The sequence below is a fragment of the Gorilla gorilla genome, chromosome 2, assembly GCF_029281585.2.
Source record: "Gorilla gorilla gorilla isolate KB3781 chromosome 2, NHGRI_mGorGor1-v2.1_pri, whole genome shotgun sequence".
Lineage (NCBI taxonomy): Eukaryota > Metazoa > Chordata > Mammalia > Primates > Hominidae > Gorilla > Gorilla gorilla.
In genome coordinates, this window is record NC_086017.1 from 178,840,608 (window position 1) to 178,855,990 (window position 15,383).

Sequence of the window (15,383 nt, forward strand, 5' to 3'; positions counted from 1 at the left end):
TTAAGGAAGCATATCAAAAATAAGGTAGAACCTTGGAAATCTCTCAAATTTTGACAGTACTGCATAAATACCGATTTTAATATGGATAAAGACATAGAGAAAGATGTGCAGTTCTCAATAAAAAAAAAAAAAAAGGATTCCAAATGCTTTGGAATTAAATGAAAAAAAGCCTAGCAACAATCTAAACTCGTATAGGGTGCAGTTGCTGTCTAGAGGCCAGGTCTGACTCATTTAACATTCCCAACTGGCTTCTGTTGTAGTAACCTTATATAAGTCTGAGGAGGCAGCCGGTGTGTAACATCTTAGGGTTTTGTCATTCCATAACTTCAATCTCAGTTGAATTCCAGTCTATCTTGAAGTAAGAGAGAATGACTGAATAAGACAGGGAGACCCATTTCAGTGCCAGGGACCAGATGGCAGTTAGAGAAACAATCATTTATTTTTCTATCAGCTCTAACCTAAAATTGTAAAATGAACTGATGCACATGGAAGTACTTAGTATATTAGAAAGACTAAATGTCCATACAATGGTCTTTCAACCCTTTCCCCTTGTATCTACTAAAGTATAAACTCCCTAAAGAGAAGTTGTATCCATTTCTCTATTTCCTAGTATCCAACACAGTATTCTGCATAGTCAGTCTAAATCAGCAACAGTGTTAGTTGGAGATATGGTGATGAAAAGTCAAACAGCACATACCCTTGAAGGTATGTAGTCTTGGCAGGGAAGAGAGACAGTAAAGAAATACACTGACATGTCACACAGCCACTTGGCATTAACACTCCAGGGAGCGTACCTGCTTCACATGATACTCCTACCCTATGCAAGTTCAACAGACATGGTGAACATTTGTTTGAAGAAAACAAAAAAATAACTTCACTAAAAATAACTACTTCAGTATGTGATAATTCCATTCCCTATGCAGAAGTCCCAGAATGAGACAGATAAGAAACGTGGATCTGCCACTCCCCACACCAGACTGAGAGCCACAGTGAGCTCTCACAAAGAGTAGCTTGCCACACTGATTGTGACTCTTGTATTATAATATACATATTTCCTTTTTCAATATGGTCCCTGCATAACAAGTCAAACACTTCACCTGGTACTCAAAAGAAATCTACTCCAATGCTAGAAAAAAACTGGCTGTGTTGAAGCTGTTAGTCTACAACGTGTATTTCCTAATAGGTTTTTTAAAAAGTTTGAATATTAAGTAATTTCTGCCTGCCACACTGACCTTAGCATTTAAGACATAACTGCTCTGTAACTACAACTCTTAATGCTAATTTCTCTCTCCAATGCAGTTCAATCACTAACATCATTTTTACTATAATGATGAAAAACATGGTCTCTTGAGTCAGCCAGCCTGGATTCAAATCCTAATTCCAAGCAATTTTTCCTGCAACCGTAGGCAAGTTCCTTAACCTCTCTGTACTTTAGTTTCCTCATTTAAAAACTGGAGATAATAGTGCCTCTACCTCGAAGGGTTGTCGTAAGGATTATAAGAGATCCTGTAAAATGCTTATTAGCATGAGACCTGGCACTTAGTTACTTAATACTCAATAAATGCTAGCTATTATATTAGGTTCCAGTTCATTCCAAAGAAGGTTTAAGGCAATTTCACAAGTAATATGCATTCAATAAGTAAATGAATCAAAAAGTCATTATTTAGACTAACCTCTGGTAAACTTATTCTCAAGGGACCAGCCTAAGTATATGTTAGTGACTACCACTTAACATGTTCCACTGCTGTTACCCAATAGTTCATAAGCTTGTTAATAAAATTCTTTTCTTTTTCTTTTAACCCTATAGGCAACCCGGATTCTATCAACTGTATAAGAATGAAACTGAACAGCATAAAATCACTTTTGGGTGATTTTAAAAATGGTTATACATAACCAAAAATGTAAGGGTGAGCTTGAAAAATAAGTGTTAATATAATACACTTAAGACACATTTAAATTTTGTAGCTTAAATGACAAAATTGAAATTACCATCTTCATACAGACAAAAATGAACCACCAAACCACAGTGTTTATCTTTCAGCACATAAATTATTTCTAATTGCTATAATAAATGTGCTTTCATTTTTTGCATTGTGTGTGTGTGTGTGTGTGTGTGTCCCTAAAGCATAACCCTCTAACACTGCAGCTTACTATAATATTTCAAATGCAATAACATAGATAACAATGACATTTAACTTCTAAATCACTTTTACAGTTTATATTATGGAAAAAATTACTTATCATGTAAGTGGCTTAAAATTCTTAGTAACACGTATCATAATGATATTAATTATCCAACAACATATAAAAAGCAGTACTTCAGTTTTATCCTCCACATACTGGTTATGCTAGGTAAATATGAAAATTTTATCCAAGATTCAAGTAACATCAACACTGACTTTTTAAAAAGTAAGTTTAGGATTTAGCAAAGACTTGTTTTTAATAATAAAATGGATAGTATTACCAAATTTTAAAGCCAAATTATCAGCAATCTCTTTTTGACAAGATCTTACGGAAGAGTAAACTGGTAAATCCATGAAGGCATACAAGGCTACAGAAACTCAGGGCTATTGACCTTACTCTATGCCATACCGTGGTACTACAAATGACTGCAGAACTTGTTTCCAAGACCAAAACCTAACACAATTTATCCCTAAAATTCAGTTTGTATGTTTTAAAAATGATCTTTTTATGCTTAAGTCTCCAGCTATAAAGCAAATAAGATTAGAAAAGTATTAGAAAAATTTTCAGGAAACCCAAAATATAAGTTCCTTTGAAACAAAAACTACTCAATTTTACAAAGCCACCTTGTCTAAATCAAGTGATATTAAAGGTATAATTCACAGGAAGATAGCAAGGTTAAAAAGCAAGAAACAAAACAAAAAAGCAAAGAAAAAGGAAAAATTATGGATTCTAGAATACGGAGATAGATCCAGATTCTAACCATGGTTCCAGTACCAACATTCTGGAAACTCTAGCAATTTAATTAAACTTTTTTTAGTTTAATAAGTAAATTTACTTATTTTCTTGATGTCTTCAGCAATAAAACAGTATTAATACTACTACCTAGAGGAAATAAAGGTTTTTAGGGCAAAACGAGACAACATTAGGGAAGAAGAGTCCATTAGAAGTTTCTTCCATGTCTATATTTTGTTATAATGAATATCGCTTGCAAAAAGCAGGACAGTAATAAGTCTCTAAAATGCTGTGTTACACAGCAATTTTGCGGCAAATGAAAGTGATTCCTTTATCATTTCCACTTAGAAAATTAATCCTGATTTCAGAGACCTCCAAAAAGAACAAACATTTTTCCACAATTTATATTAAAATTCTGTCAATGACTCCTTTACATATAACCTAAATTGCCTAAGCATTATGGCTCATTTGAAAGTTCTTATATACTTCAATCCAGAAAGCATATCCGCTTTATTCATTTCTCTATTTCTGTCCCCAGAGAAGTGCTGGAAGCATTGTGCATGAATACACTCCTTCATTCATTCAGCAAATATTTACTGAACCCTTACAATGTGCCAGGTACTGTGTAAGTAGTGGGGTAAAACATGACAAATGAGAGGGCCCTGCTCAGGGAGCTTATAGTCCAGTGAGGAGACAGTATTTGTCAAATAAATACAGAAATAATTAAGTTTCTATTATGATGATGCCACAAAGGAGTACAGAGTATGGTGAATACATGGCGGAAACCTATTCTGATTTTGGGAAGGCGGGCAAGGCTCCCCTGACGAACGATATTTAAATTGAGACGTGAAAACTGACTACCAGGTGGCCACATTTAGGTAGGCGTGAGGGGAACAGTCCAAGGAGTGAGACGGAATATGTAAAGGCCACCAAGTCAGGAAGCAGCTTATGTATGTAGTAACTGAAAGGCATGGTAAATGAGAAAGGCTGGAGATAAGGACGGAGAGCTGGATAGGAGAAGAGATAAATTTTTAGTGTTAAACAGAGTAAGAAGGTAATAGTATTTGAATATTTAAGTCACATTAAGTCTTCTTCTCATGTAAATAATCTAAGGGAACTAAGTCTTTACTCCAAAATATTAAAGATCTGTAGTCAGATGATCTCGATTTTGTCTTACTCCCACCAGTTACAAGTCACTTAACCAACCTGAGCCTCTTCATTCTCTTTGTAAATATTATCTTACCTACTCAGACTACAATAATAAACAGCCCCTATTCTTACAGACCTTACATCCTTAAGAGAAAGAGACAGATGTATAATATACTGAAGACATCCCAAGTCCTCTAAGAAATAATGTCCAAAAGCTGACATAAGGCTCCTGCAAAGTTCAAAATGAGAAGAAATGCAGACACTGGTGAGCTGCAAACCACGTGTACACATAACTCTGTGAACTCCTAATTATCCAACGTGCAGAGATCTAAAGTGACAACAATACTGCAGCATGTGACTGAAAGATGATAACAACAATACAAACATTAATCCACCATCCGAACAGAAGAAATATCAAAACAATAATTGGACTCAGAGATAAAGAGTAGTGGCAGAAATGAACCAAGAACAAAATCTAAAACACACTGAACAAATGCATTACATTAACTAATTTCCAAAATTTCCTCATAGTTCAAAAGCTCTTTCCATAATGACAGAGTTACATGCCAAAGGTTAGAACTTATTTCATACCTCCTTCAATAAAAGGCAAATACCTACATTGTCATCTAGAAAACAGATTAATATTCTTGCTTTACCATCACTGACTCATGTTCAGTTTACGGTCTACTTACATCACTGCACCTTTCTTAATCCAGCACAAAGTCAGTTATCACCACATAATTTTCCATTTGTTTAACTGGGTCTTCCTTGTCTGTGTACTACATTACTCATGGTACATTATTCCTGATTTTACTTCATTCTATAGTATCATACTTTTTCTATTTTAAAAATCGTATTAATTTCCAGACCATCTTAATTTCAACCATCAGGGAAGATAATACCTCTGTTCCGAAAAAATGTTTTTGCATTAAAAAGTGAAGTACATTGTTGATAATATAGTAACTGCAGAGTACATTCAAAATTCAGCATAGTCTGATGATCAACTTATATATAAAACAGTAAGCTATGATTTATTACATGTTAAGAGTAAGCCATGATTTATTACATGCTAACCTGTATGGATATAAAGTTATCACAAATAAATTCTGCCATCAATGAACATACTCTACCAATTCTATTAAAAACTTATCCAATAATAATAGTCATGAGCTATAACTGGTCATAATCATAATAGAGGATAAGACTTGCATAAAGGCACTACTTTCTGCAAGATATGAACTATACGTGTACTGTTTTTTCATTCTTTAATGTAAAATAAGAATGAATTGAAAGTCACAGTTGATGCTAAGAAAAATAAAAATATGCAAGAGCCCAATTTTATTATTTGCAGACACACACACAAATACGGCCTAGAGTCAAGAAAATCGGGGAAAAGTAAAATCTCAAAAAAGACGATGTTACCTCCAAGAAATGCAAAGTACCTTCTTTTCTAGTAATGGGCACACTAAACTCTCCTAACGCTACATTATTTGAAAAAAGTGTAGTTTTGTGAAAGAATTCCAATCCCACTATTATCAGTTTTACAAAATGAGAGTAAAAACAGTCCTAAGGTAGAAAAAGAAAAGAATATTCTTCTAAGGATGGGATATATTGTTTAACTGTTGTTCTCCCATCCTATTACCTACCCGTAAAAATGAACTGTGAGAGTAGAGTCTATCATTTAATACACCCCTAAAAAAAGGGGAAAAATCTGTAAAAGTTGAAACTGGCCATTTTTATTTTTTCCAAAAGGTTCTTTCCTTTATTGAGGAATTTCACTCCGGTTCAAGAAACAACTTTTTATCTCACAATGGCTTCTTAGATATACTATATAAAATACACTTACTTTGTAACTTCCTCCACCCTTTTCAAAAAGCATAACCAACGTCCCTACTCTAAAGCTGGACTCGAACCGAACTAGATTCAGAAAGTCTGTCCCTACGTGTGTGACCTTGGGCACGTCATATAATCCCTCGGTTTCCTCATCAGCATCCCAAAATGAAAGCGCTCTGAAAGCAGTAAAGGAGTAAAAACATACCTTAGGTATGACACCTAAGAGGGTCAAGTCTTTCCGTTTAAGGCAAAATTATCTCCTTAGAGGGCCACATCATTAAACTAGAACTGAATCCGTAGACCCCAACATTTGTCTCTTCCTTCTTCCAGTGCTCCTCTTCCCTCAAAGGGCATAACCCGAGTCACCCCCAAGAGCCGACTCCCAAGCACCCTTTCCTTCCTCCTCCCTTTCTCTTACTTACAAAGCAGGGGGAAAACAGCAGCCTCACCTCTCGGTCCGAAGCCACACCTTCAAAGGACCCCACCCCAGGCACATCCGCCCTGTCCCCTCTCCCGGGGCACCAGGGGCCAACCTCGCCCTTCCCCTCCCGCCCCCACCTAGAGGAGACTTCCTGGAGGCGTTCGGGCCCAAGCCGGCAGGCGGCATTTACAAACCCGCTTTACGCCACTCGCGTAGGGTAACCTCGCTTACGCCCGTAGGGCCCCGCTCTCAGCCCCGTCCGCTCCGCCTGCCATAATCAAGCCCGAGTGCCTCAGCCATGGCCCCTGCGTGACCCTAGACCTCTTCTGCTCGGTGCAGAGCTACGGGGACTGGGACAGAACAGCTACACCTTACCAGCAACTGAGGCACTGACTTCACTTCCCACCTTGCAGCCCTCTTCAACTCCCGGATCAATTCACTCCGGCGACGCCGGAAGGACCCGAGAGGAACCAGGCGTTGTCCGGAATCCTGCCCAGCCGGAGTCGCGCAGAGGCTTATGGGGACTCGTAGTCCCGCTCACCGGCGTTGTCCGCAATTCCTGCAATCGGAAGACTACACTTCCCGGCAGGCCATGCGGGGGGATCCTGAGGCGATGGGTGGGGACACTTCTAGCCAATAGTAGGAGAGTTCCCTGCCTTTGCGGGAGGAGGTGAGATGAAGAGAGATGGTGCACGGAAAGGAGAGGAAGGGCGGGGCAAGCCCTCACCTGCGCCAATCAGGGTGCGGAGTAGGCACCGCAGGCGCCTCACCCATTGAGGGGGCGGGCTGACAGAGCAGAGGAAGGAAGGGGGTGAGGGGCCCGTGGTGGGGATCCTGGGGCTGTCGGGCTGAGTATGCCGTGTGGGTGGAGAGGAAGCCTCGGGGAAATCGCCCGGGTGAAGGGAGAGCTTGGTGTGGGGACTTGCACTGGGCAGAGGGGCAGCTTCCCTGAGAGCAGCTAAGCCCCAGGCACACCGGGCATCCGGACACACAGGTCGGGGAAGGCTAGGCTGAGCCGGGGCTCCCAGCAGAGACGCCTGGGTGGGGCAGGAGGCCGCTCCAGGTTTGAGCCACAGAGGAGGGGAGAGGGACCCCCACGGGAGTGGAAGTGGCAGAGCAGCTGCAGAAGTGCAGGGAGCGGAAAGGTACCAGGGCAGCTGCTTTCCGCTGCCTCCGGTCCGGGCAGCTGCAGAAACGGCAGGGGGAGGAGCAACAGCTGCCAAATTCGCCAACTAGAGGAGGGAGAGGCGGAGCTTGGGTCCCTGTAGAAGCCAGAGGCGCAGTCTGGACTGTAGTTTCCCGGGAGAGACGAAAGCAGGAACGAGAGCGGAGCGGAGCACAGTCCGCCGAGCACAAGCTCCAGCATCCCGTCAGGGGTTGCAGGTGTGTGGGAGGTAAGCGTGGGTCCTTCTTCGGGGCGTCTGCACTGCCCTGGAGAAAACGTCTTCCAATAGGAATTACATCAAGACACAGCTAAAAGAGTCCGCCTTGGGTTAGGAAACCGGTGCAAAACCTCTCGGGTGAAAGATTTACATTTTTCGACTTTAAGGGCAAAAAAGCAAAAGGAAGCTTGACTCTGGGTATAAAGGGCGTGGTTAGTGTTTTTGGTTTGAGTTGCACCAGTAAAACTGTTCTGGGAGATCTGAAGATTGAGAAAAATCCTGCTAGTTGAGGACGAGGTGGATGTTATCTGGTGGATGTTATAGGTGCGTAGCCTATAAAAAGCAAAAATTTTGCTATTGATATAGAATGACTTCTGAACTATTTCACTAGGAAAATAACTTTGCGTTCTTCTTCAGTGTCTACCCTTTACGTTGGTTTATCAGATTGTCCTGCTACCGACCTGTTATCCAGGGTGGTTATTTTGCAGTTTCCTAGAATTGCAAGAAATCCGTATTAAAGAAGCAAATGCAGGCAGGAATAGTCAGGATAGGATGGGCTCTGACTTAATCTATCAAAAGTATAACTTTTGCCAGCAATAATGTAAAAATGAATTTTAATGAATGGATAGTTAGCTTTCTTCCCAGTGGCTCTGGAATATTGGAACAAAGACCTGGATTCAGCCTACAATGGAAACATATGGTGTACCTCACTGCTGCTCGTTAGTCTCTCATTTGTGTCCGATAATATGTGTACATTTTAAAAACGAGTACATGGAAAGCTGTGTGGGAATCTTTTCTCTGGGTAGAGAGTATGTGCTGAAGGACTACCCTTAATATGTGTTATGATAGTGGGTTCAGTTTAAAACACATGTAGTGTCATAAAATAATAGTTTATTCTCGGTATTAAACTATATGTGTATTCAAAGCAACGTTAATTGTAATACCTATGGATGGAAATACGTTGTAATGCTGGGTAAAGATGAAAGTCTCACCTACCTTTGTGTAATTATGACAAAATTACAGCCTTTTATTTTTACAGAAGTAGTAAGAAGCTATTTTCCTAGTTCATTTTCATTTTGTTACAGAGGTTCCCAGATTACATGGCTTTTAATCATAGTAGCATATTGCAGCAAATTTTGCTCTGAAATGCTTTCATTGTGACAGTTGCATATTTCAGAGTCTGTCTCAATACTTGAATCTATGTTTTTTTTAATAGCCAGGGTCAATAAAATGGAGTAATTGTCTTGTTTTCTCCTATTTCTATGCTTTCCTGAGTTCTCGGGATTTTAAATTTTATTTTTGTAATGCATCCCAAATTTCTTTTTGAAAAGAAATGGCTTAAATGAATTCTCTTCCCAGATTAAAGTTCAGTCCTACTGAGTGCTACTACCGATAAGCCTAAGTGACTTATCAGTGTGTATACTCTTCCCTCCCACACTCTCACATACCATAGAAATATATAGACAGATAGATCATAGAAAAACAGCTGCTTTTTGATTACCCCTAAGCAGATCAGCTAAGTATCAAAAACAGCAAAGAGCTTAGAAGAAAGAAAAAGCAACAGTAGCTGCTGAACTTAACCACTATAAGGATCAGGTTTTATCTTTGCTACAGCACTGGAGAATCTATTAATTCACATAGCTGATATGGCCCTGTGAAAATGATTTTGGGGGTAAAAAAAAAAGTGGGTATTAGGGTGACACATGGAAAAGACTGTGTTTGCCCTTGTTATTTGCGATTAAGTGGATTGCCTTGAAACAGTCTTAGATTCTTTCTCAGACCCTACTACTAATTCATTTTGTAAAACTGAATAATTGCTGTCGCTGGGTTATTTCCCCCATGTAATAATTATAATACTAGCAATGAAATTCTTTCCGAGCCTTTATTAAAAGATCTGTTTGAAAGAGTTTTATTGGGAAACAGTTAATAAGCAAGCAAATGGATAGAAGATAAATATCTAAACAGTTGAAATTAAGATATACTTTGAATCTCAGCTCTTTATAGGTCTTCTGCTCTGAGACATGGTAAAGGATAGAATCTGATTAGGAATGAATGAGTTTGTGGTATTAAAGTACTGATTTTTTCACCTGTTTCCAAGATATGGATCCTTTTTACTGTGTCAGTAAAAGAGATTGGGTTTCAATATCATTTGAAAAAAGACCATGTTTTTATATGAGAGAATATCATTGGAATTATATGGCATTTATTTTTTACCTTGCACTCTTGACTCATGTTAGTTAATATTCACATTCAATCTCAGGTAATCTGAAGATTTTTCTTGATTGGTGTTGAAAACGTTCGTTATATGGCAGTTTATAATTCTGTGTAAAATGCTACCTATGTTATAAGCATATTACTTATTTTGCTCTTTAATTTTACTATTTGTGTATGGCTATCAGTGAATATGTATGATGAGAAAGGAAAAGCAACAGAGTGCAGAATGTCTCTCTTGAATGGAAATTGCTCTGGGGATGATTGTTCTTTAGCCAAAAACCTTGGTTAATTTCAAATTACCATATCCTTTGGTCTTTTCTTTAGAGTTCTGATTCTAAGCCTTTTGAGTAAAAATAAGTTAGTATGGATTTCTCTTTAACAGGAAGATTCACTGATGCATGCAGCACAAAAGAGCAAGACTTAAAGGTTCAAGATCAAATGGTTTTGGTAAAGAAGGATACAGGGGAATAGATATAAAGAAAACTACTTGAGAAACACACCTTTAGCAAAAGAGAAAAAAGATTTTATATTTTTTGTTAAATTCCTATAATCCATGATTCCATGACCTTTTCTCCCCCAGTCATTAATTTGTAGAGGCCTGTATTCATACTGGGATACATTACTTTTCTAAGTAAAATTGAATATTCAAAATCCAATGAATACCAGTCTGATTCCAGTTAAAATGGCAATTTTTACTGGAATAAATTTTGGATGATTAACCTTCCTTTTTTATGCTTTTATAACCCATAAATATTCAAAATCTAATGAATACCAGTCTGATTCCAGTCAATTGCCGTTTTAACTGGAATCAAACTGGTATTCATTAGATTTTGAATATTCATGGGTTATTAACCATAAAAATCCTACCTGTATACACTCACTTCTAAGTGAAACATTATTTGGACAAAATATCAAAAAGTAAATACCTAAACTGATGTTTTGCCCCTTTAAAATAATAAAGGTACTTGAACCAGACACTAAGATGAGCAAGAGCCCATTTATTTAATTAAGCAAATTCCAAAGGTTAAACACTGCTTTTGGGATCAGAATTAACATACACAAATAAGGGAGAGATTTTTTTGTTGTTTCTTTTTTTTTTTTTTTTTTTTTAAATCTTACCTGTAAGAATTTAGTCTTTAAAATTTGGAAGGTGTGTTTTAAGTAACTACATTATTAACTCTTAGAGACCATGTACTTCTTTTCTATCTCCTGTTAGTCCTGAGCACTTTATGTCGTATTCAGCATAAAGAAATTGAGTAACCAGTTACTGAATTAGAACCATTGGACATTGGACAATACTTCTGTAATGCACACATTGAGACAATTTGCGCTTTGATAGACAGAGTCAGCTGACCTCACAGAATGATTGCTTATACATTAGTCCTTCTGAGAATGTCTTTATGCTAGTTTGCCTTTGCAAAAGTGTTGATTGAGCACAATTGGATTCACACTGTGTGCGCTGCAAATACATTACAGATTTGAGTGCCAGCATTTCTAAATTCATCTCAGAGATAGGATATATAGGCGAGGGTAAAGGAGTCTCCAACTGGTGGCACTTAAGGTCTTAATTTCACAGACAGAAAAACCCAGGGCTCAACCACCATTTAACCTCAAGGCCCTGGAGTTATACCTTTGTTGAAGCTTATCTGTAGAAACCATATTTCATTCTATAAAAACTGAATTTGCTCTTCTGTTTTTCTAATTATTTCTTCCAAAAAAGACTGATTTTGTTTAAGCATGTGTGGAGTTGGTCATTAATTGTTTTTTGCATTTGACCTTCTAGAAACAAATTAATCTGATTGGTGTTAGAATTAAGAATCTAATGTAATTTTTACTTCATTATGATAAGACCTATACAATTCTAGTTAATGGTATATAGTTTTTTAGTAGTAAAATTAATTGTAGCACATATTTAACTATCTTCTGTTTACTTTTACCTTCATGTTGATTTATATAAATTGGCTTGCTTAGAACTGATAATTAACCTGCCTTTTTCTTTTTTTTTCTTTTTTTTTTTCGCCGCCTTTTTTTTTTTTTTTTTTTTTTTTTTTTGAGACAGGGTCTGACTCTGTCGCCCAGGCTGGAATGCAGTGACCTGATCATAGTTCACTGTAACCTTGAACTCCTGGGCTCAAGCACTCCTCACACCACAGACTCTCCAGTAGCTAAGACTACAGGCAAGAACCACCATGCTCAGCTAATTTTAACTTTTTATAGAGATGAGAGTCTCACTGTGTTGCCCAGGTTGGTCCAAACTCCTGACCTCAAACAATTCTCTCATCTTGGTCTCCCAAAGAATTGGGATTACAGGTGTGAACCACCATGCCTTGCTGATATTATTCTTAATGATTAGCACTGTCCCTTGTGTAGAGTAAACTTAGTTCATACTATCTTTCTCACCAGATACTTAGTATCTTTAGAGCTAACTCTGAGTTTCATTGACCTTTGTATTCATTTTGAGAATCCTTTTACATAGTTCATACTTGGTAAGTAGTAACAATTTGGATAACTATTTGGCAATCTATAATGAAACATCATTTTGCAAACAAATACAACTAGAAAAATGAATTTTTCTTAGACATCTGTGTTAGTACCAAATTCAGCCCTCTGCCAACAACGGTTGCTTATATTACAGCTAAATATAAATATTGCTATCTTGTTGGATTTCTAAATGAGTAGAACAAATTTTGTTATTAACTGCAAACTTGCGCGCGCGCTTGTGTGTGTGTGTGTGTGTGCGCGTGTGTGCGTGCGTGCATGGGCGCATGCTTCAGACATGAATTTATTCATTAGATGCTATTTGGGGTTTATGTGGTCCTTTTCTCTCCTTGCCTCTAGAACTCTGCTGATTTAAAGATGTGCTTTTATGTAATACCTCCCCTCCCCTACACGATTTCCATTACTTTTTTTCTTAACAAATAAGAGAAAAATAAATAGATGAATGTAATATGAGGCCTTAACTAAAGTTTAACTGGCTGTAAATGTTCCATTTTCAGTGAAAAGGCTGCATTGAGAAACCTTAGTAAAGCTTATATTGTACCTGAATTATACAGGTATTTGTCATCTCTGAGCCATCATGAGGAACGAATGAGTTCTGAGACTTGGCATTGACAGTGCTCAGTGTTGGTCTTCTGTGTATAGCTTGGTGGTGGAAGCTTACAGGGTACCTTCAGTTTCAGCCACTGCTTTGAGGCCCCCTTCTGGTTCTGCCTGGGAAAGGAGACTTCTGAGCTCCTCACAGCTCTTAATGTGGGAAGGAAAACAGATGAAATGTTTTTCATTTAATAACCTTATTTTGTTAAACTGTATTGTTTTTCCCGGGTATATCTCGCACCAGGATTCCCAGGAAGAGTAGCTCAAATGTCACACAGTGATTTCTATAGCACAGCCAGGCAATTCAATGAGTACCTATCAACTTGTAGTCCACTCCTAGCATCTTCTCTTTTCTTGAACAGACCCCAAAGAGCCCACTAAAACATTTCTGATATTTTACCCACATTGGATTGCTTCTGTCATTTTCTTGATAACCTAAATTTTGTTGCTTTGAGGTCTTTTAACCAGCTCTAACTTAAAGAGCTAGCTAATTTTATTGTTTTTATACCTGTTAGAAGTATGCTAGAGATACCATATTGTGGTGTATAATTTTTGCCTTTACTTGAATTAAATCAGTTATTGGAGCATTTAATTGTTGTGTACTTCACGAAGCAATTTAGAATCATTGAAGCAATTAGTGGTTTTGAGATATATTCAACCTTCCAGTTAAGAAACCTGTACCTAGTCTCCTAAATTGCTTACAGATGTTAAATCCCTTATTCAATGTCTGTGGCAGGTTAAATAGTATCTTATATCTTATGTCCTTTGACATACAATACCAGATGAAATTATATAATACCAGTAATGTCATAGAATAATTTTTGGCTTTGGTAAATTACGAAACTTTTAAAAAAATTATGAGATTTTGAGCACAAGGTATATTAACTAAATCTAAGGCAACAAAGTTTGTTTTTGTATTTCAAAGTTTCTGATATGTTATTTTAAAAATGCAAATAACTGGTTATCTAGATAAGAAAAAAAAGCCTTAAAATTTAAAAAATAAATAAGGAATAAAAATTAAAAATGCCAATAACTTTAAAGGTGTAAATAATAGCTATTTGTTAATATAATAGCAGATTTAATTAATAATTAGTAATATAAAATTGAACATTTTGAAAGGGAGAGAAAGAAATCTTATCCAGGATTATCTTAAAAGCAAATTTTTCCTCACATTGCGTGGCCCAAAAGTGATTAACAATTTAAAAAATAATTGTAAAGTACAGATCAACTAGAAACGCTTTCAGCTACAAGTTTTATGCACAATGAGATAAAACAATAGGGATTTATTTTTCCAGAACAAGAAGTCTGAGGAGAGTAGTTGTTTGCTTTTTGTTTACAGGCTCGATGTTGTCAGGATTTTGTCCTTGTGATTTCTCTTGTGCTTGCTGTAAGACAGATGCCTCTGTTGATCCAGATATCACACTCTCATTCAAAGAAGGAAGAATGAGAAACAGTTGTTCCTATTGAGTCTTTCTCTTTTAATCAGGAAATAAAAGCTTTCCCAAAGATCCCCAGCAAATGTCCACTGTGCACTAACTGGCTCATGTCATATGGCTGCCCTAGCTTTAATGGAAGTGGAGATATCAAAGACTTTTGGCTTCTGTGGTAGATGGAGCAGGGGAACAAAAGTTTGAGAATAACTTTTGGGTAACTGTCAATAGTTTCAGCCATAGTCTGATGACTAAAACCATGTTTATTTTAAATTTTATTTCTTCTCATTGTTATCAATTTTGTGCCGTTTTGTGTGTGTGTGTGTGTGTGTGTGTGTGTGTGTGTGTGTGTGTGTGTGTATGTAGAAGTTTAGCAACTCTGACCTTCCCATACCAAGTGTTCACTTCAGTGATTTCCAAATTTTAAGTCCCTGAGCAAAGGCATTCCTCAGAAACTGATGGTATCTCCAGTTAAAAGGCCATCTAGCTAATATTGCATCTAATATTTTTCCTGTACTTTGCATTACAAACACTTTTTGTAAAACTTGATGGTTCTATAATAAATCTGCTTTAAATCTAAAAATATTCAGTAATCTCTCCATATAGACTGCATTAAAAAATATGGGTATAATACAAATAAAAGAAAAATTGAGTATTAGGATTTCTTTTATGAAGATTTTCTTAGCTGCCTGAAAAAGCAAAATAAGCCATTATTCCCTAGAGGAAAGCCTACTCTAAAAATTTGTTACCCTAGAAAATGGTGTTATTATCCATTTCAAAAATGTGAAAAATATGAACATCTATAGAGTGATTATTACCTAAATTATGACTCATTCATACAGTGACACTTTGATACTCACGGTTTTGGTGAATTATGATTCCTTGAGGTAGGAAAGTCTGAGAAGAAAATTGAAATTGAGAAAATGTAAATAAGTACATTAATTT

At 37.2% G+C, this 15,383-nt stretch overlaps 2 protein-coding genes across 8 annotated transcripts in view; one reads left to right on the plus strand and one right to left on the minus strand.

Annotated features, from left to right (window-relative positions):
• The window catches only part of PDCD10 (programmed cell death 10), a 51,094-nt gene extending 44,127 nt beyond the window's left edge, over nt 1–6,967 (minus strand). For 2 of the 5 annotated variants that reach the window (XM_004037966.5, XM_031009736.3), the window contains exon 1: nt 6,695–6,967. The gene's annotated coding sequence lies outside the window, so the exon portion shown is untranslated. Of the gene's footprint in view, nt 1–6,320; nt 6,518–6,694 lie in introns of those variants that run through there. The other 3 variants (XM_031009737.2, XM_004037968.3, XM_019024680.3) reach the window with 3 other exon arrangements.
• Nucleotides 6,968–7,006: 39 nt separating this feature from the next.
• Nucleotides 7,007–15,383, plus strand: part of SERPINI1 (serpin family I member 1) — an 88,931-nt gene continuing 80,554 nt past the window's right edge. Inside the window, exon 1 of one of the 3 annotated variants that reach the window (XM_019024814.4) lies at nt 7,007–8,025. The gene's annotated coding sequence lies outside the window, so the exon portion shown is untranslated. The remainder of the gene's footprint in view (nt 8,026–15,383) is intronic. The other 2 variants (XM_019024815.3, XM_004037971.5) reach the window with 2 other exon arrangements.